The sequence below is a fragment of the Dasypus novemcinctus genome, chromosome 9, assembly GCF_030445035.2.
Source record: "Dasypus novemcinctus isolate mDasNov1 chromosome 9, mDasNov1.1.hap2, whole genome shotgun sequence".
Classification (NCBI taxonomy): domain Eukaryota; kingdom Metazoa; phylum Chordata; class Mammalia; order Cingulata; family Dasypodidae; genus Dasypus; species Dasypus novemcinctus.
The window spans coordinates 9931170-9958177 of NC_080681.1; the positions used below are offsets into that span (position 1 = coordinate 9931170).

Sequence of the window (27008 nt, forward strand, 5' to 3'; positions counted from 1 at the left end):
TAAAAAAAATTAAAATCCAGCCTGTAAATGTATTTGCTTATTAAGGCCCAACGTTCTCCAGTAATCAGTACTATGCCAAGGTTGAGCAAAAATTTGGAAAACGATAAACACAAAATTTTAAGCATCTTGAAAATATAAACAACTGAAAATTGGTTCAATGTGATAAAAAATATAGGTGAAAGAATCCCTAATAACAAGCAATCATGATTATACTGATAAATCAACAGATCAATAAATATAAACAAAATGCTGAGGAAAAACTGTAAAATTTTGATGTATCAGAAATGCAGGGAAATGGATGTGGCTCAACCAATTGGGCTCCTGTCTACCATACAGGAGGTCCAGGGTTTGATGCCCAGGGCCTCCTGGTGAGGACAAGCTGGCCCATATGGTACGCTGGCCCACACGAATGCCGGCCCATGCGGGAACGCCACCCAGTGTAAAGCCACCCCCGCACAGGAGTGCCGACTGATGCAGAGAGCTGGCACAGCAAGATTTTGCAACAGGAGACACAGAGGAGAGAAAATAAGAGGATGTAGCAGAACAGGGAGTTGAAATGGAGTAAGAGAATAATCACCTCTCTCCCACTCTGGAAAGTCCCAGGATGGGTTCCAGGAGCTGCCTAATGAGAATACAAGCAGACACAGAAGAACACACAGCGAATGGACACAGAAAGCAGACAATGGAGGGAACGGGGCAAGGAGAGAAATAAATAAAATAAATCATAAAAAAAAAAAAGAACTGCATATTTCCCGAACACACCAGGCGGCCAGGTTGGCGCAGTGGGTCTCTGCAGCACTGCTGCTAATGCTGATTTGTGGACACAAATATGGCAGATAGGCAGTGTCTGATGCCATGAGCCTGATGGTGCATCATATGGAGAGGAAAGCTGTGCACTCCTGGTCACGTATCTCCACCGCAGGGAAGAAAGCCCCGTAGGAGGCACTACTTGTCTTCACTCCTATGAGTCAAGATCTCAGGCCACAGTGGCCCAGCTATGGCCTTCCTGCAGGGCCTGCAGGATGATGGCTTCCAACCCACTGTCTTGCACAGCTGTGATGTGTGTAGCTCCAGTTCGTGCACAGCCAGTCCTCCAAGCAGATGAAGCTGCAAGCTCGCGTCCCTACCCCAGGTGCCACATCACCTCCTGCCAGACCTGCTAATGCTCCTGGAACTGCATGAACCTGCCTGCAGGTCGGGTTACACTTCTCGTCATGCCACTTTCTGGCAGGCTGGCCAACACGTCCACACCAACCGTTACCAAGCATGCTACCACCAACCTGCTGCTGAGTTCCCTGAAGCAGTCAAGTTCTAGCCAGGCCTGGGGTGCAGCAGTGGGCTTTCCCACCCACCGCTACCAGGTGTCTACCCTGCCATGCGGCATTCCATCATTCTGAAGATCCCCATGCCCTGCTTGCAGGCCAAGCCAAAGGCACAGTCACTGCAGCTTTCCCTTGAGGACTCTCCCCTGAACCTGTAAAAAAGGTTCAGGGAATCCTGGGCCCAGGGTTCCCAGAAAAACCACAAACAAGGGCCCCAAATATCTGAGTCACAAAGTCCGCAGGGCTGGACCCTGACAAGGTTTTGTGCCCCAGAGCAAGACCTACAAAGTCAATGGGTCACTCAGCGGCTCACAAGTAAAAGGAAGCTCTGCCCTGGGTACCAAGACAATTCGAACACTGCCCAAAGCTGCTCCTACCCAGGTAAAGGTGTTCGAACACTGGCCAAGACTGCGTCAGTCACAATGGCTCAGACTCAGGCCAAGGCTGCCCAGGCCCAGGCCAAAGCCAAGTGGTGGAGATTAAGGCCAAGACCAAGTAGCATGGACTAGGGCCAAGGTGCCTCAGCCCTGCCCAGGGATTGAGGTAGGTCCAAGGGGTATCTTCAGGCCAGGACTGCGAGGACTGGCCAGAAGAGCCACCCTGAGATGTGGGAGACAAGCGGGAAAGGTTCGAGGAGGCAAAGGAGCTTCCTCCTGGGAAAAGAACGCGTCCTGGCCTAAGACATGCAGCTAAGGCCTGCCACAGCAAAGCTGCTGAAGTTTCGGGCCATCCAGGCGGACAGGAAGTCTTCAGATGATGAGGTACGGCAGCAGGCTCAACGGATCCTCCGTGTGAACCTGTCCCCCGTGATCCGGCTCCAGCCGCTGCTGCCATACTCCATACCCTGACTCCTCACACAGCAAGGACTGAGAGACAGCTCCCAGCTGCTGGTGTGCAATGCCCGTGGACCCCACAATCCAAAAGACTCCGCATGCCTCTCCAGGACCCTGGCGGCTACCAGCCTCCTTTCAAAGACTGGAGGGGATGGGCTGGGAGGGCTGGTGGGGTGTCCTCAGGGTGCAATGCACTGTGACTTGTTACTCTTCCAGTGGAATGGCCACTGTTGCATCAAACATGTTTTACACCTTTCCACAAAAACAAAATAAAGACAAAACGCATATTCACTCAAGGCAGAAGTGTGCCCATTCTGTGAAATTCTAAAAGGTACACAAATGGAAAGTTCAAAAAGATTTTAACCACTAAAAGCTTCGAAACCATTAGGCAGATTTATCTATCATATTTAAGGAAACCTAGATATGTCTTATAGCACAATTTTTTGCCAAAGACAAAAACCTCTATGAATCACAGGAGGTATAATGATGTCAGTTGTCTTGATTTATGCAATCATAATATAGTTCCATATTAATACTGCAGAATTAGTAGAGCTCTCCATTGTGCTTTTGTACTATTTTCTATGTTTAGTTTAATTACAGAGTTCACTATGAATATTTGTTTACATCTCTGTCTCTTCTATTAGTCTGTAAGCTCCAGGAGAAAACATACTTTACATCCCTAATAATGAACACAAACTTTAAATTAATTGTTAAATTAGTGTTGGATAAACAGATGATCATAATCAGATTTAGCTCCAACTATGCATATCTTACCTTCACAGACTTATGGACTTCAAATATGCATTATAAACTGGCATTAAAGAAAAGTATAGTATATTATAAACAAAAACAAAAGCAACACATTCTTTAGAGTCTATAAGCTAAAACATCTTGAATTTCTAAAAAAGCTTATGGGGCTTGCTCTATTGTTCAATTTTTATTAGGGCCTGACCAATAGGACTTAAGAAAATTTCCATCTCCATGGTTTTAGTCCATGTATTTTGTATTTTTCTAATCTCTTAGTAGTTATACTGGGTACAACTGTTTTGCATCTCTTAAAGTAAATGGAACATCTACATCCAGATAATGTAGTCTAAGAGGTACTCTGAAAGAACTAATTCCTATGAAAACCTAGAAAACTGTGATGATTCTTTTCAATATAAATGTCTGTTGTTTTTTAAGATATAGTTAATCTAACATAGCAGATCTGGAATAAGTTTGTTCATTAAAAACTCTCCCTGAGCAATCAAAATTCAAAAGGAGAGTCCTCTAAATAAAATAGAGTTGTATGAGGACATGTTGAGTTGTCAGTGGCCCATGGATAAAATGTGAACTGTACTTACGAATCCTTCCCTTTGAAACACTCTAGTACTAGAAAATGATCTGAGTTTCTGCCAAGTTTTATTTTTTATGCTTTGTAGATACTGGGGATTGAACCCAGAACCTTATATGTGGGAAGCTGGCACTCAATCATTGAACCACATCAGCTTCCCTGAGTAGGTTTTCTCGTTTCTTTGCTTGTTCTTTGTTTTTGTTTTGTTTTGTTTTTAGGAGGCACCAGGAACCGAAACTGGGACCTCCCAAGTGGGAAGCAGGTGCTCAATCATTTCAGCCACATCTGCTCCCCGGAGTTTTATATTTTAAAGAAAGAGATACAATGACACATCACTTAAGGCATATGAACTAATTTAGACATTGCAATATTTATAGCCATTTTCACCATAATCAAATCACCAAACTTAATATCATCAATAATGAGATAAACTGACCACATGGCTCCTTTTTTTTTTTTCCTGAGGTACCAGGGATTGAACCCAAGGCCTCATATGTGGAAAGCAGGTGCTTACCACTGAGCTACACCCACTCCCCTACGTGGCTTCTTGATGTATTCTTTACAAACTGAGGAACATTCTGCAAAACAAATGGGCTAGAATCTAAAAATCTCAATGCCAAGGAAAATTCACCCTCCTCTTCCCTCCAAAAGGCTGGGAAACTATTCTGGTTGAAAGGAGACCAAAGAGACATGACAAGTAAATGCAATGTGTGACCCTTGATCCAGGAAAGATTCTATTGGGACATATGGGAAAATATGAGTAAGGACTTTATATTAGATAAAGTATTATATCTAAACTAAATTCCTTTCCCTCCCTGATGCAAATACACCTAACCAGGAATGTCCATGTTCCAAACAACCATGCTATTGTATTCCAAATCCTGAAATATGGAAGGAAAACTAATAATAATGTCAGCAATTGCAATTTAATGTTCTACCTCTGTGTCTTCGGCATTATTTGAGACTCTTTAAATTCATGTCCCCTCTCACCTCAAATTTCCAATTTCTACAATTCCATACCCATTTTACAATCAAGGAGAATGTGTGTAAGAGGGGCTAATCATCTTGCCCTAATGTCAGGTAGCTGATTTTTTTCCTATAGAAGGAAAGCATGTTATAAATATTCAAAAGGAGTTGAAGGTATATTTATACACTATAATTCAAATGTACATAATTTTACATCAAAATGCAAACTTCTTTATATCTACACATCATTCATTCAATCAGTCACATGTTCATTTTCAGAATAATTCCCATATGCCAGATATTTTACTAGATAGCATTATTATCTGCTCTAGTTACAGCCTTCCTAAGACTGAAATTATCAAGCACTCTGGGATTCACTTCTACATTAAATGAGAGTAATGATAGAAATAAGTGTACATCACTTTCATTATCAAGGAGATAAAATGTAAAAAGTGCCTAGCCTGGGAGATGCTTTAAAAATGTATGCCTGCTTTGTAAAATACTATTACAACAAAAAATACATGCAAATGATTTTAAAAATTGAAAACTACTGAAGAGTATTAAAGGAAAAAAATCTTTGCCTGTTCCTGTATACTGGTTCCTGATTCTGATATACTCATTTTTACTACATCAGCATTTAGTTCTTAGTATATTCCAAAACTACAATGTAAAATACAGTAGCCACGCTATTAATTACATATGGCTATTTAAATTTAAACTAGTTAAAATAATTTTTAAAAATTATAGTTAATACAAGTAATAAATTATAAATTACAAATAAATTATAACAAATATACCACACTAATGCAAGAAGTTAATAATGGGGGTGGTAAGGAAACTGTATTTCCTGCATGATTTTTCTGTAAGCTTACTTCTCTAATAAAAAAATAAAATAAATAATATTAAATTCTTGAGTGTGACAATTCTGTTTATAAAGTAGAAGTCCTTGATCTTGGACATACATACTAAAATATTTAGGGAAGAAGAGTCATGGAGTATTTAGGAAAGAATAAATGGAGTAATTTATTCTCACATGATCAGGAAAAAAAGAATTTATACACAGAGAGATAAAGAACGTGGCAAAATGTATTCAACTGGTAAATTTAGGTTTATTAGCATTCATTGTTCTCTTCTATAAAATTGGAAATTTGAAAGTTTTCACAATAAAAACTTGGGGGCCAATAATAAAAATTTTAGAACTGAAATGACAAGGTGGTAAACTAAATTATGCACCCCCTCAAATGATAGCTTCTTTTTCTTTTTTTTAAAGGAAGTACCAGGGATTGAACCCAGGACTTCATATATGTGAAGCAGGTACTCAAGTGCTGAGCTACACTCACTCCCCGAAAGATAAGTTCTTAACCTTAATCTGCATTCCTATGGGTGTGAACCGTTTACAAATAGGACCTTCTGAAGATCTTATTTTTAGTTAAGGTGTGACCCAACAGAACCAGGATGGACCCTAATCCATATTACTGGAGGCCTTAATAGCAGAAAAATACTCAATTAAAAGATAAAGACTGGGCGATGGACTTGGCCCAGTGGTTGGGGCTTCCATCTCTACCACATGGGAGGTCCGCGGTTCAAATCCCAGGCCTCCTTGACCCATGTGGAGCTGGCCATGCGCAGTGCTGATGCGTGCAAGGAGTGCCCTGCCACGCAGGGGTGTCCCCCACGTAGGGGAGCCCCACGCGCAAGGAGTGCGCCCTGTAAGGAGAGCCACCCAGCGCGAAAGGAAGTGCAGCCTGCCCAGGAATGGTGCCGCACACACGGAGAGCTGACAAAAGGTGACACAACAAAAAGAGACACAGATTCCCGTGCTGCTGACAACAGCAGAGGCGGATGGGGAAGAAGCAGCAAATAGACACAGAGAGCAGACAACCGGGATGGGGGGGTAAGGGGAGAGAAATAAATAATCTTAAAAAATAAATAAATAAAGATTATCTTACTGGACTAAAACCAAAACAAGCCACTATCTTAAATATAAGGATACAAAGAAGCCAAAAATTAAAGGACAAAAGATGTACCCTGCAAATATTAATGAAAGGAAGGAAGGAAGGCAAAGAGGGAGGGAGGGAGGGAAGGAGGAAAAGAATGGATTTTTATGTCTCTGTGCATTCATTCAAATATTTTCTGAGCAGCTACTATAATAATAGCAAAACTTATATTTCACTTATTTATATGGCCAGACCCCAAGATGGCCCCCATTGATTCTTGCATTCTGGTATTCACCTTGTATATTATCTCCCAATCCTACATTAGATAGGGCTAATCCATGTGACTATTAGAATATTGTGAAAATGGTAGAGTATGATTTCTAAAGCTAGATCATAACAGACATTATGGCCTCCTCCTTGCTCTCTCTTGCAACACTTGTTCTGGAGGAAGCCAGCTGGATACTTAAGCAGCCCTATGGTGATGAAGAACTAAGGCCTCCTACCAACAGCATGAGCAACTTGCCAGCAATGGGAACGAGCCATCTTGGATGCATGTCCCTTTACCCCTTTCAAACCTTTAGATGACTAGAGCACTGGTCAACATCTTGACTGAAATTTCATGAGAGACCCCAAGTCAGAACTACCCAGCTAAGCTACGCCCAAATCCTTGACCTATTGAAAAAGTGTGAGATAAAAATGTTTGTTGTTTTTAAGTCACTCTGTTTTGGGGTAATATGTCATGTACCAATAGATAACTAATATATTTAACATGTGGAGGAGCTATCATCTTACTTGGATTAATTCATTTAATCTATAACCCCATGAGGCAGACACCATTATTATTATCATCATTTCACAGATGAGAAAACTGAGGCACACAAAAGTTAAGCAACATGCTCAAGATCACAGTGATGGAACCAGGATTTGAAGCCAAGCAATCTGCCATCAGAATCTATTCTTATCTCAATTGGATATGACCTTACCCTACCCTGCCCTGCCCTGCCCTACCCTACCATATTGCTTTTCACATGCCAGGCATTGCTTCAGGCACTGAACACAAAGTCTACTAAGAGAACAGATGGAAAAACAAATTAATATAAAACATGATGTCAGGGAATACGTGCTATGAATTAAAATAGAGCAAGATAAAGGGATAAGTATGATGGGAGGAAGCGGGGTAAAATAAGGTGGTTAAGTAAGATGTGTAGAGATGACAGTTGAGTTGATACTGAATGAAGTGTAATAAACCACATCAATAAACGGAAGAAGAAAAATCACATGATCCTCTTGATTGATGCAGAAAAGGCACTTGACAAAATACAGCACCCTTTCTTGATAAAAACACTCCAAAAGACAGGAATAGAAGGAAGCTTTTTTTTTAATATGGTAAAGTACATACATGAAAAACCTACACTAGATCTAACCTTTAAACTCATCACTATATTCCATTTTACTAGTAAGGGAAACTGACATTATGTTGGGATTCACTTTACAAGAAGTTTTGGATCACAGAGTGGTTCAACAATGGCAGCGGAGGAATACTGATATGGGATGTTATTGGCAGGCTATATATGGCTGACAGGGCATAATTATACAGGGCATAAGTCCAGGGTACATGGTAATGTTTAGATATACTCATAGTGGAAACAATTAAAAACAACAGCTGGGGGGGTACTGGGTTCCTGGCCGGGGGGGCTCTGTCGTGGTCCCTAAGGGAGCAGCGGCAGTCCCCCAGGTGCAACAGTAAGAACCAGGAAGAAATGAGGGCCCAACAGTGGGCTCCTGATACTAATGGCTATGCTTGTGAGCCTATACACCTGCAATAAGAACAAGGCCTAGAGTAGCATTGTGCCTGGGAGTTTCCTCCTGACAGCCTTCATGTTACTCAAATGTGGCCACTCTCGAAGCCAAACTCAGCATGTAGAAGCAGCACATTCCCCCCAGCGTGGGACATGACACCCGGGGATGAGCCTCCCTGGCACCGAGGGATCACTACCACATACCAGCTGAAGATGCAACTAGAAAATGACCTTGAATTAAAGGTTCAATGCGGACCAGCAGAATATCCCTGTCTACATATAATAACATGACTTCAAAATGCTGTTTGACCTAATGTGAGGGGGAAATGGAAAGGAGAAATGAGTTTATATGGCTACGAGTCTCTAAAAGAGAGTCTGGAGGTTGTCAGAAGGAATGCCCTTATGCACAACTGAGCAGAGTCTAAGAGACAGATAAAGTAGATACAACCCCAGGTATTGGTTCTTTTGAGGGATAAAGAGACCCACGGGTTCCATGGTCATGGCAGATGGGGTTCACTGCCATGTCAGATGACCCTTCTTTGGAGCTGGTGTCTCTGCGTGATGGAACTGGACTCAGAGGGGATCTCTTTTCACAAGACTATCATGCTACTTTACTGGAATTGTAGTTGGTGTTGGGTTTTAAGATATATTTAGGGGATTTGAATCTCTGGACTGACAATATGATACCCAGGCCCAGAGCCTCAACAGACTTCAGCTCCTACACTCTGATTTATTGGACTTACCCCACTCAGCTAACATGGAGTTGAAGAAGGTCAACCACCACACCATGGAGCCTAGAGTGTCTACAACTGAAAGCAGGAGGAGTGCATCCAGTATCCATGTGGAATCTAAGCCCCCACTTGACATAGATGTGCAATGGATACAACCAATCCAATGTCCACAGAGAAAATGTGGCATTGGTGTGGGAAGGGTGGCCATGGTGGCTGCTGGGTGCGGGGAATGGGAGGAAGAGATGAGATGGGGGGGCATTTTCGGGACGTGGAGTTGTCCTGGGTGGTGCTTCACGGACAACTACAGGACATTGGGACATTGTAGATTCCCCCAGGGCCCACTGGATGGAACGTGGGAGAGTGTGGGCTATGATGTGGACCATTGACTATGGGGTGCAGTGACGCTCAGAGATGTACTTACCAGGTGCAATGGATGTGTCATGATGATTAAAAAAAAAAAAGAAAAAGAAAAACCTACAGCTAGCACTGTGTACAACAGTGAAAGACTGAAAGCTTTCCCTCTGAAGTAAGGAACAAGACTAGGGAGCCCACTCTCATCATTATTATTCAGTATTCTGTTAGGAGTTCTAGCAACAGCAACTAGGCTAGGAAAGAAATAAAAGGCACCTGCATAGGAAAAGAAGAAGTAAAACTTGAATTATTCACTAATGATATGATACTATATCTAGAAAATCCTGAAAAAGCTACAACAAAGTTATTAGAAGTAATGAATGAGCTCAGCAAAGTGGTGGGATACAAGATTAATATGCAAAAACCAAGTGTTTTGATACACTACTGATATATAATCTGAGGAGGAAATCAGAATAAAAAATCATTTATACCAGCAACTAAAAATATCAAATATTTAAGAATAAACTTAACCAAGGACATAAAGGACTTATATTCAGTAAACTAAAAAACATTGCTAAAAGAAACCAAAGAACTTAAATAAATGGAAGGACATTCCATGTTCATGGATTGGAAGACTACATATTGTTAAGATGTCAATTCTACCCAAATTGATTTATGATTCAATGCAATCCCAATAAAAATCCCAACAGCCTTTTTTGCAGAAATGGAAAAGCCAATTATCAAATTTATTTGGAAGGGTAAGGGGCCTCAAATAGCCAAAAATTTCTTAAAAAAGAACAAAGTTGGAGGACTCCCACTTCCAGACTTTAAAGCTTATTACTTAGCTACTGTGGTAAAAACAGCATGATACTGGCAGAAAGACAGAGAGATTGACCAATGAAACTAAATCAAGATGTAGAAATAGACCCTCACATTAAATTACTATTTCATTTTCTTATTAATTTTATGCAGTTTTTTGTTGGCTTCATTTTTAGAGAGGTTTTGTATCACAGAAGAGTCATGGCAGTGGCGGGGGAATATCACTAGTGCGGGGTGTCAGTGATGTGGGGATGCATGGGAAGAGGCATGCCTCTAAGACGTGAATATGTTCAGGTGTTCATGGGACATTGTTTCAGTGGGTAGAGATCCACACAATAACCAAAAGAATACTGAATTTCCATGCTGGGGAGCTCTCCTACATTCTCTAATAGGACAGCAAGAATCCCCCAATTACAAGGGCAATGTCTAGTGAAGGAAGACTGACCATTATGCCAGGCCCTTGGCAGTGATGATTGTATTTAAGGACCTTTTCTTATGAAATTGAAACTTAGCCTAATATTACATACTGCCTAAGAGTTACCTCCTGAAAGTCTTCTTGTTGCTCAAGTGTGGACTCTCCCTAAGGCAAACTCAGCATATAAACACACTACCTTCTCCCCCAACCCATCCTCCACGCCCAGCCCATTCCCCCGCACCCCGGTTATTACCAAGCACCAATTAGCAATACATCTGGGAAAAGACCTTGACCAAAAGAGAGAAATGATAAAAAACAATGAGTTTTTGTGGCTAAGAGATTTCAAATTGAATCAGGAGGTCATGCCAGAGGTTACACTGGAGGATTTTAACTGTCACAGTAAATAGTGCCTCAAATAGTGGGGCTCCTGATGGCTCTAGAGACATCCAGAAACTATAAGCAGGACAGACAGCTCAGGAATTTTAACACCCTCAGTGGGCCTTACTTTGGAATTTATGCTCCCCAGTGTAACAGAGTTAGACTCATTTATAGGTTCTCTACACATGGCTCTTCTGTCTCTTTTATTTGAACCCATAATTAGCACTATACTTGATAAATACATGTCCCAGAGGTTTAAATCTTTGATCTGTCTGTGTGCCAGTTGAGCACTGAATTTCAGCAATACCTACTCTCCAGTTCACTGGATTCATTCAGGACAACTAATGAGATGATGATGGACAATGCTCATCCCAAGGAACAGAGAGGGTCTGCAACAGCAAGCAAGACAGTTCCATCCACCTGCCCCCTGGGATCTAAGCTACCTGTCAATTAGAAGCAGACTGGGTATCACCATCTCCAAATCCTCAAGATGGGGAAATGAGCAATGGACTAAAGTAGACTTATTATTCTACTACAGACTTATTATTCCAGCAATGGAAGAACTATTATCACTGACATAAAGGCAGTGGCCACCAGAGGTATTGAGGGATGGGAGAGGGAAGAACAGGTGTAACAGGGGGGCATTTTCAGGACATTGGATTTGTCCTGCATGACACTGCAGTGACAGATACAGGCCATTGTACATTTGGTCATAACATACAAAGTTGTGTGGCAAAGAGTGTAAACTATAATGTAAACTGCAGTCCATGACTAGCAGCAATGCTTCAATACGGGTTCATCAATTGTAACAAATGCATCACACTAATGAAGATGTTGTCAATGCAGGAAAGTGTGGGAAGGGAGGGAGTGGGCATATGGGAATCCCTTATAATTTTTATGCACTATTTATGTAAACTAAAGTACCCTCAAAAAATTTTTTTAATTTACCAAAAAAAAAAAATAGTCAAGTGATTTTTTTTTTTTGAGGTACCAGGGCCAGGGATTGAACCCAGGACCTCCTATGTGGGAAGCCAACGCTCAACCACCAAGTCACACCAGTTCCCCTGAACTGGTCTTTTTATCTGTTTGTTTATTGTTGGGTTTTTTGTTGTTTTTTTTTAGGAGGCACCAGGAACTAAACCCGGGTCCTCCCATGTGGGGAGCAGGCACTCGCCTGTTTGAGCCACATCTGCTCTGTAACTGGGGTTTTGTGGGGTTTTTTTGCTTTGTTTTTTAACATACCAGGGCCAGGATTGAACCCAGAACCTGATACGTGGGAGGCTGGCGCTCAATCATTGAGCCACATCAGCTACCCCTCAAGTGATTTCTGACAAGGCTGTGAAGCACACCCAGCTGGGCTAGAACAAGGCTATTCAACAAATGGTGCTGGGAGAACTGGTTAGTCATATCCAAAAGAGAAAAAGAGGGCCCACTCAAAATTAACTCAAAATGGATCAAGGACCTAAATATAAAAACAACAAGCATAAAACTCATAGAAGAAAACGTAAGAAAACATCTTCAAGATCTTGTAGTAAGCGGTCGTTTCTTAAATCTTATGTCCAAAACATGAGAAACAAAAGAAAAAAATAGATAAATGGGACTGCCTCAAAATTCAACACTTATACACCTCAAAGAACTTTGTTAAAAGAGTGAAAGGGCAGCCTACTCAATGCAAAAAAAATACTTGGAAATTACATATCCAATAAGAATTTATTTTATTTTTTTTTAAGATTTATTTTTTATTTTTTTCTCTCCGTTCCCTCCCCCTCACCCCCAGTTGTCTGCTCTCTGTGTCCATTCGCTGTGTGTTCTTCTGTGACCACTTCCATCCCTATCAGTGGCACTGGGAATCTGTGTTTTTTCTTTTTGTTGCGTTATCCTACTGTGTCAGCTCTCTGTGTGTGCAGCACCATTCCTGGGCAGGGTGCATTTTTTTCACGCTGGGTGGCCCTCCTTATGGGGTGTACTCATTGCACGTGTGGTTTCCCTACGTGGGGGACACCCCTGCGTGGCACAGCACTCCCTGTGCACATCAGCACTGTGCACAGGCCAGCTCCACACAGGTCAAGGAGGCCTGGGGTTTGAACCGCAGACCCCCCATGTGGTAGGCGGACGCCCCATCCATTGGGCCAAGTCTGCTTCCTCCAATAAGAGTTTAATATTCATGATATATAAAGAGATCATACAACACAACAATAATAAGACAAACCACCCAGATAAAAAATGGGCAAAGGATTTGAATAGACAATTGTCCAAAAAAGAAATACAAATAGCAAAGAAACACATGAAAAAATGCTCAACATCACTAGCAATTAGGGAAATGCAAATCAAAACTACAATAAGATATCATTTCACACCTATTAAACTGGCCACTATTAAAAAGTCAGAAAACTGTAAATTTTGGAGAGGATGTGGAGAGAGAGGAACACTTATTCACTGTTGGTGGGAAAGTAGAATGGTACAGCAACTGTGGAGGAATGTTTGGCAGTTCCTAAGGAAGTGGAGTATAGACCAGGCAATACCATTGCTAGGTATACACCCAGGAGAACTGAGAGCAGTGACACAAATAGACATCCACACGCTGATATTCATAGCAGTGTTATTCACAATAGCCAAAAATTGGAAACAACCCAGGTGTCCATCAAATGATGAATGGATAAACTGTGGTGTATATACATGATGGGATATTATGCAGCTGTAAGAAGAAATGAATTTGTGAAGCGTATGACATAGAATAACCTGGAGGACATTATGGTAAAGACAGACAGAAAAGGGCAAATAATGTATGACTGTGTTATTATTAACTAAACATATTATGTAAATTCATGGAATTAATACTTCGATTACAGGCCACCCAAAAATAGAACAAGGGTAGTGAATGAAAAGCTGATGGTTTGTGCAGAATTGGTTAAAAGGTTGTTTTTAAATCTTTGGAAATGAATGGAAATAGTGAGAGCACATCCTGTTGTCTGTGACTAGAAGAGCAATTATAGGGGTATGACAGTGTTTGAAAGGGTAAGTCTAAGGACATTTATATTACAAGAAGGAAGGTTTAAAAATGTAATAAGCAACTGTACAACATAGTGAAACCTCATGTAAAATACGAATATAAGTGATACTGCATATATAAGATTTTTTACAAAACAAATACAAATAAGCTAGAGAGAAGGAAATAGAATAGTAGCTATACATAGTAGGAGAAGCATAGAGAGATTGAGAGGTGATTAAGTTTGTTTGGTTAGTTGGTTTTTGTTTATTATTATTACTGGAATAATGAAAATGCTCTAAAAATGACTGACATAATGAATGCCGAACTATGTGATTATACTGAATACCAATGACTGTACATTGTGTTTGGATTCATGCTTTATTAATATGAATCAATAAAACTGATTTGTTAAAAACTGTAATGGTTATTTTTGCTTGCAATATATTACTTATATATATGTTTTTTCCTAATTTTAGTCAGTTAATCTAATTGAGTTATGTATGTCTTGTGATTATGTACAGTTAATCCCACTTAAAATTCCTATATAAACAGGAAAATTATAATAGAGACCTTGGATTTCTATTACTAAATATTTACAACACAATGAAGCCTATCTGTTCCTCTATTACCATGCAGCCTCGTTTCTTCTCTTTCAATTTTCACTTTAATTTGTATCTTACAGTTCTTCATATACAGTATACTTCCACTAATTTATTTGTGTATACCTTCTTACTAGAATTCTTAGATATCAAGGATTATCTTCACATTTCCGAAAACACCCAGCACGCTATATTTAATAGATATCTGCTAAAGTATGGAGAACCATGGAATTTAAGAGTAAAAGAGAACCTGATAATGTTGTCTATATGTTGCCACAATTAAAAGAGAGAGAGAGAGAGGAACAGATATAGCTCAGTGGTTGAGCGCCTGCTTCCCATGTACGAGGTCCTGGGTTCAATCCTAGGTACCTACTAAAAACAAAAAAATAAAATAAAAAAGAGAGAGAAAGATCAAAGAGACAAGATCCCAGACTAGATCAAACAGTGGAGGAGAAAATACCCAAAGGGACACTATAGCAGTTTGATATTATTGATGAGTTCCAAAAAGAAATATTGGATTATGCTTGTAAACTGGTCTTTTCCTCTGGGCGTATGAGAGTGTACTGGATTCAGAGGTTTTACTTTTACTTGATTACATAATGATTAAGGCCACTTTAGTAGGACGCCGCATCCCTGCCCACGAAGGGAAACCACACCGCAGAGAAGGGAGATTGGAGTTTTGAGTACAAGTGCAGGAATTGAACACACAGGAGAAGAATACAGGGGAATACAGCCGGCTCCTTAGAAACGGCAGAAGCCCCAGGGAGAGAGACAGAGCTCTTTGCCTGGTAGTCTACAGTTGGCCTTGTGGAGAGAGCACAACAGCTGAGCCTGGAGAGAAACCGAGCCCCAGGAAAAGAGGAACCCAAGAAGTCTGAACCCTTGTAGAAGTCAATAGCCATTGTACCCCAACATATGGCAACAGACTTGGATGAGGGAAGTAACGTATGCTTTATGGCCTGGTAACTGTAAGCTCCTACCCCAAATAAGTACCCTTTATAAAAGCCAACAGACTTCTGATATTTTGCATCAGCACCGCTTTGGCAGACATTATTGGATCACATGAAAACTTTGGAGTATAGCCTGTAAATTTTGTATCAACATTAAATTTCTTGAACTGTACTTAAGGTGGTTGCCTAAGTAAATATCTTTGTTATTTGGAAATGTACATGGAAGTAAGTGTTCAAGGAGCATGGTGTGTAAGATTTATTCTCAAATGTTTAGAAAATAATAGAGCGATACATGGATAGATAGAATTATATGGCAAATGTAGCAGAACATAAAAAGTTGGAGGATCTAGGAATCTGGGGGGGGGATATGTTGAAGTTCTCTGTCTGGGGTTTATATTATTTTTGTAACTGTATTATAAGATTGAAATTATTTCAGAATAAAAAGTTTAAAGAGAGAGAGTGGAGAGAGAGAGAAAACTTGAAAGAACTCTTCCCCTTACTCCTATCTCAAGATTTTTGAGGCCCCCTGTTTTTACCTTCATGAGAAAGCATGCAAATGATAAGAAAACACCAACAGTACAAAGAGTTTAGGATTTCATACCATTTATTGATAGTTTTGATGCCCAAATTATATTGAAAACTCACAGCTTGAACTCTCTCCAGCTTAGAACTGTACTTTAGGGCATTCATTTAGAAGTGTCATTGTTTCCAATATGATAAATCTTCTTTAAAATCCTAGCTTTTTCAAAGCAATTTTCAAACTTTCAAAAATTTTCAAATATTCAAAGTAATATATGGCCTATTAAAATTCTTTATTTCAGAATCTGAAAACTAAATCCATTAATATAACAATATAGAACTATTATTAATAATTTCCTCAATATTCTGAAACATAACAAATCATAATATGGTCTACTTAGAAAAATATATAATAAAAATAATTAAATATAAATGTTCTTTAACCACCAAAGAGGGAGAAAAATTTTTCAAATATTATTGTTTCCTACTCAAACCCTGATGAAAGATAATTGGTAGCATAGTATTAACCCAGTCTCAAAGTATCACTCCACAGACCACTTATTAATTTCAACGGAGAAATCTGGTGAACATCATTAGCCAAATTATCAAATTTAAAATCTCCAATAATAGGACAAATTGATTATTGTGTGCCTACTGTTATGATTCACTGAGAAGGTAACATCATTTATGTAACAGTCTTGGCAAAAATGTTCAATCTGAATTTAATGAGGAAACAAGTAAACAAATGCAAAGCTTAAAGGATATTCTGTGAAACAATGGGTCTGACCCTTCGAAATTATAATCTCATGAAAGACAAAAAAAAAAAAGGCAAGGCAACTGACTAGATAAAAGGAAACTAAAAAGACTAAAAGAGACTAAAACACTGACATTTAAATGCAAAGTGTGATTTCTGATTGGATCTTAGATTAGAAAAAATACATACATAAAGGACAATATTCAAACAACTGAGGAAATTTGAATATGGACCATATAATAAATAGTAGTATTGTATCGCTGTTAAATTTCCTGAGTGAGATGCATGCTGAAATATTTTGGGGTAAAATGTCTGCAAGAAGATCTCAAATGGATTAGAAAAAAATTTATATATATACACATATACAAACATTTTCATGCATTAGAGAGAGAGAAAATGCAAATGTAGCAAACTATTAACCATCAGTCAAGCCAGGTGAAGGGTACATGGGTGTTTACCGTACTATTCTTGCAATTATTCTGAAGGCTTGAAAGATTTCAAAATAGAAAGTTGGAGGGAAATAAATAAATAAATTCAATCTCCTCTTCCCTCCCTAACAATATTCATTTCATGCCTTTAGATATCCTTCAAATAGAAGAGTTTGAGGTACTTTTACTTAGTGGCATTATAGAATTTACCTAAACATCCTTAAGAAGAAATAACATCAGAAGTCAGTTATTAGGCTTAGAGCACATACGTAAATTTTAGTGCCAGCTTACTTCATATTGCCATGGCAATATGGGGCACATTTTAATTTTCCAAATATCATTTTAAAGATAAAGAAAGTATAAGAAGAACAAGACTGATAGCCTTGTTTCTGATACTGACAAAACAATCCAGAAGAGGTTTCAAATTTATAACCATGTGTTTTAGTGTCCTAGCTGCTAAAATAAATAATACCATACGAGTTGCCTTAACAGAAATTCACTGGCTCACAGTTTCAGAGGCTAGATGGCTTGCTTTCTCCTGGAGTCAGTCTCCTCTGGCTGGCAATCTTTGGGGTTCCTTGGCTTTTCCCTCACTTGGCAACGTACATGGCAGTGTCTTTTCCTTTCTCCTCTGGGTTCCACTGACTTCTGGTTTCTGGCTTCTCCCTCTGGTTTCTCTCTAAATCTACCTTATAAAGGATTCTAGTAATCAGATTAAAGCCCCACCTGATTCACACGTTAGCCAAGTAACATCTCGAAGAGATCTTATTTACAATGGGTCCACAACAACTAAAAGGCAGAACAAGAACATGTCTAATTCAATCCACCACACCATCCTAGTCAATCCACAAATGCATTTTCTTTCCCATGTAAGATTCAGTCAATAAATAGATCTTTAGTTGTGGTTAAAAATATGGGATGAGCAAAACATGAAACTCTCAAACAATTTAATAATTAAGATAGTTTTCAAAAGACTAAAAGAGAGCTTTCATGTGTATGGGAGAAAACCTGAGACTCTCGAAAATTAAAGATGACAGAGCTAGTGACCATTAATAAAGCCTTTCTCTACTGTCTTAAGAGTATCACAATTAAAGAAATACAGAAGTAGAATATTATGACAGATTAAATTAAATTAAAACCTGTGAGTATGTTACTTTACACAACAAATGGAATTTTGCAGATCTGATTAAAGGTATGAACCTTGAGATGGTGAGATTACTCTGGATTACAGCGTGAGCCCATAAACACAGAGAACTTTTCCTGGCTGGGTCAGAGAGAGAAAAGACTGAAGAAGATGGAAAAATTCAGGGTGTGAGAGGGACATGACCTGCTGAAGGCCATAAGCCAAGGAACGTGGATGGCCTCTAGAAGCTAGGAACAGCACGCAGCTGACATCCAGCAAGAAGCAGTTCAGTCCACAACCTCAAGGAACTGAATTTTGCCAACAACTCAAATGAGCAAAGAAACACATTCCCTCCTGGGGCTTCCAAAAGTAATACAGCTCTGCTGACACCTTAATTTGAGTCCATGAGATCCTTGTCAGACTTCTGGCCTGCAGAACTGTGAGATGATCTATTTGTGTTGTTTATGCTGTTAAATTTTTGGTAATTTGTTACAGCAGTGATTGAAAACTAATACAAATATAGAATTAAGTTTATTTTACAGGTCACTGATAGGATTCTATGGTAAACACGGGATTCAGTCAGGGAAAAAAAAAGGCATGAGAGATTTGGGTTATAGCATAAGATTAAGGAATTTGCCAGTAACAACCACGTGGTGCCTTGGAGCTATGTACCCCAGAAAGGCATGTTCTTAAACCTAATCCATCCCCGTGTGTGTTGTAAACAGGAGGAACTTTTGATGAGGTTACTTGGTTAGGGTGTGGCCCAACTGACTCAGGACAGACAGATCTTAATCCTATTACTGAAGGCCTTACAGGGAAGGCCCCAGAGAGAGAAAAGCCAGAGGGAACCCAGAAGAGAAGCCAAAGCCACCATGTGCACTGCCATGTGACACAGTCTTCTGGGAGAAGCATCGCCTTGGCGACACCTTGATTTTAAACTACTCCTAGCCTCAAAACCATGAACCAATACATTCCATTGTTTAAGCCAACCCACTGAATGGTATTTAACTTGGCAACTAGGAAATAAAAACAAACAACAACAAAATGCATGACACCAGCTTCAACTGCACTAATTTAAGTAATTAAAGATAGAAGCTTGCTTCTCTTTTTGAAAAACGTATGCTATAAAATATGGTCCTCATTAGTTCAAAGTACAAGTCTTATAAAGTGAATATAACTGCTAAAATAATTGAATTAAATAACCTGTAAAACACATTCATTTGTATCTTTCAATGTGTACTATTAATTATTTTACAATAGCACCACTATCTGTACAATAAAGGTATATGGAAATAGAGTTAGACAGTGAACTATCTAGTTTTATAAGCTTTGGGGATAAAGTAAGTTGAGATCCTGCTAGAAAGTAGCTTTGAGTTCTTGTATATCATTGTTTTAGGTGCAAACTCCTGAAAAGCAAGCAAAATGGACTACTAAATAGAAAAATCTTGCAGGAAAATATATTTTTAAATGCAAGCAATTAGAAGGAACATTGCAAGAAAAGGAAAGAAGAGGTAAGTATTAAGTAATACAGGGGTTAGTGATAATACCAACCAGGAATCAGTAGGTTAAGAGCTCTCTTTCAGATTTGGATTTTATTAAATAGTAGCATATTAAGAATCTAGTCCCTTCTGCCTGGCTTTCTTGCACCAGCTACTACCTTGGGCTAAATGAAACTCTTCCTTCCAACTTTAAATAAGATGATTCTTAGGATGACAAAATGTTTGCTACTAGTAGATTTCAAAGTTGTACTAGGCAATAGAGTGGGAAATTTGGCTTGTGTGTGCAAGGGACAAAGACACATTTGTTGATGAGGTTCTCATGCTGATGAGGGTCTATGAAAGCAAACTTTTCTCTTATCAAAGCAATCTGGTTCTCTTATTTTCCAGATCTTTTAAGGCTGGAATGCTCCTGGGCATAGTCTCTGAAATTCTTCCCTTCCTCTACTCTTACTCCCTTAATTATATTATTCAATTCATTGTTTGAAATACCATGTATAGACTGGTGACTCCCAAATAAATGTTTTCAGCCTAATCACTTACCCTGAATTTGAAGCATATTCCTACAACTGCCTACTCCACATCTCTACTTGAATGTAAACAGATGTCTTAAACTTAACATACTAAGGTGAATTCCTCATCAGCCCACTCAAAATCATTCACCAGTCTCTGTTAATGATAGCACCATCTTTAAAGATGCTCAGGTCCCTTTCTTTCTTCCTCTCACATCTCATTATTCAATCCACCAGCAAATTCTATGGGTTCTAAACCTTCAAAATATATCCAGAATCAGACCACTTTTCACCACCTTCTATCTATCACTCCAATTCAAGCCACCATCTTCTTCCAGCCCCTGTTCATCTTTAATAATGTAGCAGACAAAAAACAAAGTCAGGTCATGTCATTTCTCTGCTACAATCCTTCCAAAGACCTTCTTTCTCACAAAGAAGTACAACCAAGCTTTTGACGATGGCTTACAAGGAGCTTTATAATTTGTAGCAACACTATGCCTACCCACAAATCTCTCTCAAATGCCTTTTATTATTTTCCTCCTCAATCACTCTATACCAGCAATACTGTCTCTCTGATGCCCTGCTTCAGGACCTTCGCATCTGCTCCCTCTATCTGGAATATTCATTTATTAAATGATTAGGAAGGAGAGACAGAGGGAGGGGCTGAAGAAAGGAGGGAAGGGCAGAAGAAAGTAGGGAGGGAGAAAGGGGGAGAGACTTTTATAATGTAGAGTAGCCTGAAATCCCAGATCAAAGGTATTCTTATGAGTTCCATTAAAGACATCCTTTTCCATTTTGGACTCAGATACATTCTTAAAATAACGCTCAGGGGAAATCCTAGTCAAAATAGCAAAGTGTCAAGAAAAAGCCTGGCCTATACTTTATTTAAGCCCATAACTGGACTAATATAAGAATTTACAGCTCTTGAACATGTAAAAGAAAAGTGGTTTTTTTTTTGGTGGAGGGCATTTTTTGATGGAAAAGTATTTAGGCAGTAGAATCAAAGCAAATAAATGATAAGGAAGAAAAAAATAAAAATGACTGAGATTTTGGCTTCGTGGCTAGTTAGAAAAGCCACTTTAACACAGACATTTGAAAAGTAATGCCTTGGAAACTTTTCACATTTCACATAATTCATTAATATGCTCTTTATTTTTAGTTTATTAAAATTGATTTTTAAAAATATATTATTTATAGCAAGCAACTCCTTAAAATTTTTTATGTTATATCTGTGAAAAATTACTTCAAAATTTTGCAGCTTCCATCTGAGTGGAAGATTAATAAGTTCTCACAAACACACACACTCAGAGAAGTGATAAAAGTCACTTCAAAAATACTAAGTATTAATACAATATAAAAACTAGGAAACTGAGTGGGTAATGCATTGAAAAAGACGTGTGTGAATGCATATTTAATGAATAAATATATAGGGAAGTGGACTTGGCCCAGTGGTTAGGGCGTCCGTCTACCACATGGGAGGTCCGCAGTTCAAGCCCCGAGCCTCCTTGACCCCTGTGCAGCTGGCCCACGCGCAGTGCTGATGTGCCGTGATGTGATGTGCCCCACGCACAAGGAGTGCGCCCCGTAAGGAGAGCCGCCCAGCGCGAAAGAAAGTGCATCCTGCCCAGGAATGGTGCTTCACACACGGAGAGCTGACACAGCAAGATGACGCAACAAAAAGAAACACAGATTCCTGGTGCCGCTGATAAGGATAGAAGCGGTCACAGAACACACAGCGAATGGACAGAGAGAGCAGACAACTGGCGGGGGGCGGCGGGGGGAAGGAGAGAGAAATAAATAAAAAATAAATCTTTAAAAAAAAATGCTATATATAAAGAACATGACTGACCTCTGTATTTATCACTCCAAACAGCCATTAGATGAACTATTTGGCTCACTGTTAATGGCCAGCGTAGAAGTTGTGATGAGTAGTGTATTAACATCACTTAGTGGGCAAGAGTGACTGGGGACCCTCACTATAATCAAGCTGCAACCAAGTTTGATAGTGAGACTAAACCTAATTTTATTTAAGTTTTTTTCCTAGGAACAGAAAATACTGAATTCTCTCCAGACCATAGTTAAACAATTATTCTGAAATTTCAATAGACTGTGGAACATCACGCTAGACTAGAGACTCTCTTACTCAGTGTGAACTCCTGGAGGGCATCTATGTTTCCTGTATTTAACACAAATTTATGGCATCTTATGGATATTCAGCAAGTATTTGTTGAAAGTCAAGTGGTGGGGTGCAGGGTGGCAGGAGTGGAGAGTGGGGATCAGAAGACTCCGGCTATATTTTGGGCTCCGCTCCTAAATGAGTGACACTGGGCAAGGCACGCCACCATCTAAGAGGCACTATGCTGGAAGAGAACTGGCTCTGGGACCAAGGCAGTATGCCAGCTCTACTAGTTACCAGCCTTCGGCAGGCTGTTTAATTTATCTGAGCTAGTTTCCTAATCTGTAAAAACAAAGAGGGGAAATGATACCTATTTCACAGGATTTGGGAGAAAAGGAAGTAGCGTATGATAAGTACTGAAATAGTCGTTTCCTTCTCCCTATATATACTTCTTCAGACTTCACTTCTCTATTTAGTAATTAATTATTCCAGTCAACTAATATTACTAAACTCTCATAAGAGATCAAGATTGGTACTAGAATACACAAATAAGACATAATCCTGTTTAGTGACAGAGATAAGATATATTAGTAGGTAAATTACAATATAACAGTATTAGGTATTCTAACAGAGTTTTGAGGTAAGTATTATGAGAGCACAAAGGATAAAGGAACTAATTCTAAGGTTGTTAAATAAGGCCTCACAAAGGAGATGGTGCCTGGTTATGCTTTGAATAGTCAAAGTTCCCAAGCAAAGAGCACTGACCTAGCCTTAGTCATTCATACAATGAGGAACCACGTGCTTTCTAAGAGTACAGTCTGTTTGTAACTTTATTCATTCATACAACATTTACTATGTACATACTTTATTTCAGACATTGTTCTTACCAGTAAAATTTCTTTTTTTTTTTTTAAAGATTTTTTATTTCTTCCTCCCCTTCCCTCTCCCCGCCCCGCTGTCTGCTCTCTGTGTCCATTCGCTGTGTGTTCTTCTGTGTCCACTTGTATTCTTGTCAGTGGCACTGGCAATCTGTGTCTCTCTTTGTTGCATCATCTTGTTGTGTCAGCTCTCCGTGTGTGCGGCGCCATTCCTGGGCAGGCTGCGCTTTTTTGTGCTGGGAGCTCTCCTCACGGGGCGCATTCCTTGTGCGTGGGGCTCCCCTACACGGGGGACACCCTTGTGTGGCATGGCACTCCTTGCGCACATCAGCACTGCGCGTGGGCCAGCTCACCACATGGGTCAGGAGGCCCTAGGTTTGAACCCCGGACCTCCTGTGTAGTAAGCAGACACTACCTGTTGAGCCAAAGCCACTTCCCTCAGTAACACTTCTGAGAATGCAAGCCAGTCACTGTACTAGAGAGGCATACACAGTCCAGAGGAGAAATTAGATGGGAAAAAAAACTATAAATTAAGGCAATGGATTCTCTAGGAGAGGCATTTATAAAATACCAAGGAATCATACAGAAGGAAGTGATTAACTTTGTCTAGGGCAATCTAAAGAGGCTTCATAATGGTGGTGATATTTGAGCTGGATTTTGAAGAATGAGTAGGAGTTTGCTAAGTAGAAAAAGGAACAGGAATAGCATTTTGGGTGGAGGGATCAAAAAAGATATGTGTGTCAAGAAGGGTATCAAGAATAACACTCAGAGTTGTATAAAAACTGACTGGGTTTTAAGTATCATTTCAAGAATGGAAATAAAGGAGGAGAAGCAGATTGTTGGTAAAAAAAAAAGAGGCAAAAGGTAGATATTAATAGTAAATTTGGTTCCCTACATGTTGAATTTCAAGTGCTTACGGATTGGCCATATTTTTGGAATTACATAGAAATTTAAAGTGCTGTTCCCAAATTTAAATTTCTCTCTAGATACTATCCTCTCTTCCCCCTCCAAGGCTATTGCCTTTGTTCAGGTAGGTCTTCACCATTTCTCAACTGCATAATTATAGTGTTCTCCTAATTAATCTCCCAGGCATGTGTGGTAGAAACAACATGATCTTTGAGAGTTAAGACAGATTTTGAGTTCAAATCCCAGCTCTGTCATTTACCTTCCAGATGACCTAGCCTGAAACACTGAAGCTTTCTGCATCTCAGTAATGAGGACTGAATGAGATAACAAAAGTAAAGCATCTAGAACAATGTCTAACATACAGCAGGTGCTGAATAAATGGGAATTATTTACTTGGCAGAGACTGATAAACATCCAATACCCACTCTTCTCTCCTTTCTTTTAAAAATATAACACCCACATTTCTCAGCCTTGCTTGTAGATAGATGTGGCCTTGTGACTAAGTTCTGGCCAATGGGTTGTGAGCATTAAGTGATATACGCAACATCCTGATCACATACTTTTTTATTTTTAAGATTTATTTATTTATTTATTTATTTATTTCTCTCCCCTTCCCTCCTCCCCACCCCCAGCTGTCTGCGCTCTGTGTCCATTCACTGTGTGTTCTTCTGTGACCACTTATATCCTTATCAGCGGCACCGGGAATCTTTTTCTTTTTGTTGCGCCATCTTGCTGCATCAGCTCTCCGTGTGTGCGGCGGCAGTCCTGGGCAGGCTGCACTTTCTTTCATGCTGGGCGGCAGTCCTTACGGGGTGCACTCCTTGCACGCGGGGCTCCCCTATGCGGGGGACACCACTGCGTGGCACGGCACTCCTTGCACGCATCAGCACTGCACGTGGGCCAGCTCCACACAGTTTGAACCGCGGTTTGAACCACGAACCTCCCATGTGGTAGGCGGACACCTTATCCATTGAGTCAAGTCTGCTTCCCCTAATCACATACTTTTATTCTTGCCTTCTACTTCTTTTTTTTTTTTTTCCTTCTTACCACAGACAAGTATGTGAATGTAGTGGAGATGATTCAGATTCATCTTTGCAGACAAGAGCAACATCTTAGGGCATGGTGGAACAAGAAGACAGAAGGAGTCTGATCCCCGGATGGTAGTATGGAAAAGAGCTGTCCAACTCTCAGAACTGTCTGCCTGCTCAGACTTTTGCAAGTAAGGGAAATAAAACTATTTTCTGCATGCAAAATGATGCCCACAGGTAAATTCATTTCACTACCGATAATCCACCTGTATCCTTTCAAGACATATTTTTCAAGCTAGTTTTCCAGAATACCTTTATAATGTATAAATTCTCAAAAGGAACATCACTACTAAAAAGAATCATATAAACCGAAAAAAAAGTAAACTGTGCCATATATGGGAATTTGTGGCAGCATGTTAAAAATGAAAAAAAAGAACACATCTCTTCCATTGAACGCTACCCTGCTGCTTCATGACCATTCGTTTGATAAGATTTATTCAAAGTAAAAGCATACTGGATTTTCAATTAAATATGAAATACAACTTTCAGTGGGAAAAATTAATAGAGAGGCTTAGCAGGAAAAAAAATACTTGTATGCTTCCCTTTTGCTTCCTCACCAAAAGTAGTTTTAGATATCTGTCACTAAGCAGAAATCTCCCCTATTAGCCCAAAAGGAAGTTGATTCCTGGGACCAGTGTATAAACAACCAATTAGTTTTCCTGTTTTCCCAGAAACAAACTGATAATGTTCACTCGTACCCTACCAGTGAAACACTCTCTTTATTCTTGTGAGCTGAAAAAAAAATTACTAATAATATAAAAACTTATACACTGAATGGACAAAAATGAAAACTTTTGTCTTAGTCTGCCAGGCTGCTATGACAATAGGTTGGCTTAAATGAGAAATTTATTAGCTCACTGTTGTGAAGCTAGACATAGTCCAAACTCAATATATCAACAAGGCTTGCTTTCTCCCCCAAATCTGTAGTGGTTGGTGCTGGCTACCAACAATTGTCGGGGTTCTCTGGCTTGTAATTCTGCCTCCTGTCACACAGCAAGGCCCTCTCCTTCCCAGCTTCTGTGACTTCCTGATTCTTTCACAAAGCAATTGGGATTAAGGCCCACCCTTGTCCAACTCAACACACCTTAACTAAAAATAACATCTTCAAAAGGCCCTTTTTATAATGAGTTCACACTCAGCAGTGTGTGTATAGATTAAGACTAAGAGCATGTCTATCCTGGATGGGGGAGCTCTGTCGCATTCCCTAATGGAACAGCAACAATCCCCCAAGTGCAATGGCTAAGACCAATAAGGAAGGACGTTCCAACAATGAGCCCTTGATGCTAATGACTATGCTTGTGAGCCTGTGTGCCTGAAATTAGAAGTAGGCCTAGAGCTGCAGGGTGCTTAAGAGTTACCTCCTGGGAGCCTCCATGTTGCTCAAACGTGGCCAGTCTCAAAGCCAAACTCAGCATGCAAATGCACTGGGACATGCATGGGACATGACTCCTGGGGATGATCCTCCCTGGCACTGAGGGATTACTACCAAGTACCAGGTGATGATGTGGCTGGAGAACGACCTTGAATAAAAGGGTCAACTCAGACCAGCAGAATATCTCAGCCTACATGTAATATCAGGAGTTAAAAATGCTTTTGACCTTGAGTAAAAGGGGGAAATGGGAAGGACAAATGAGTTTATATGGCTATGAGTCTCCAAAAAAGAGCCAGAAGGTCATTAGAGGGATCGTCCTTATGCACACCTCAACAGAGTCCCAGAGAAAGGTAAAGGAGATACAACCCCAGGTATTGGTTCTTCTGAGGGCTTC

At 39.8% G+C, this 27008-nt stretch overlaps 1 protein-coding gene and 1 pseudogene across 3 annotated transcripts in view; one reads left to right on the forward strand and one right to left on the reverse strand.

Annotated features, from left to right (window-relative positions):
* Positions 1 to 27008, reverse strand: part of MAGI3 (membrane associated guanylate kinase, WW and PDZ domain containing 3) — a 306230-nt gene that overhangs the window by 154476 nt on the left and 124746 nt on the right. The window lies entirely within an intron of this gene.
* LOC139439540 (coiled-coil domain-containing protein 71-like) lies at positions 856 to 2170 on the forward strand (annotated as a pseudogene).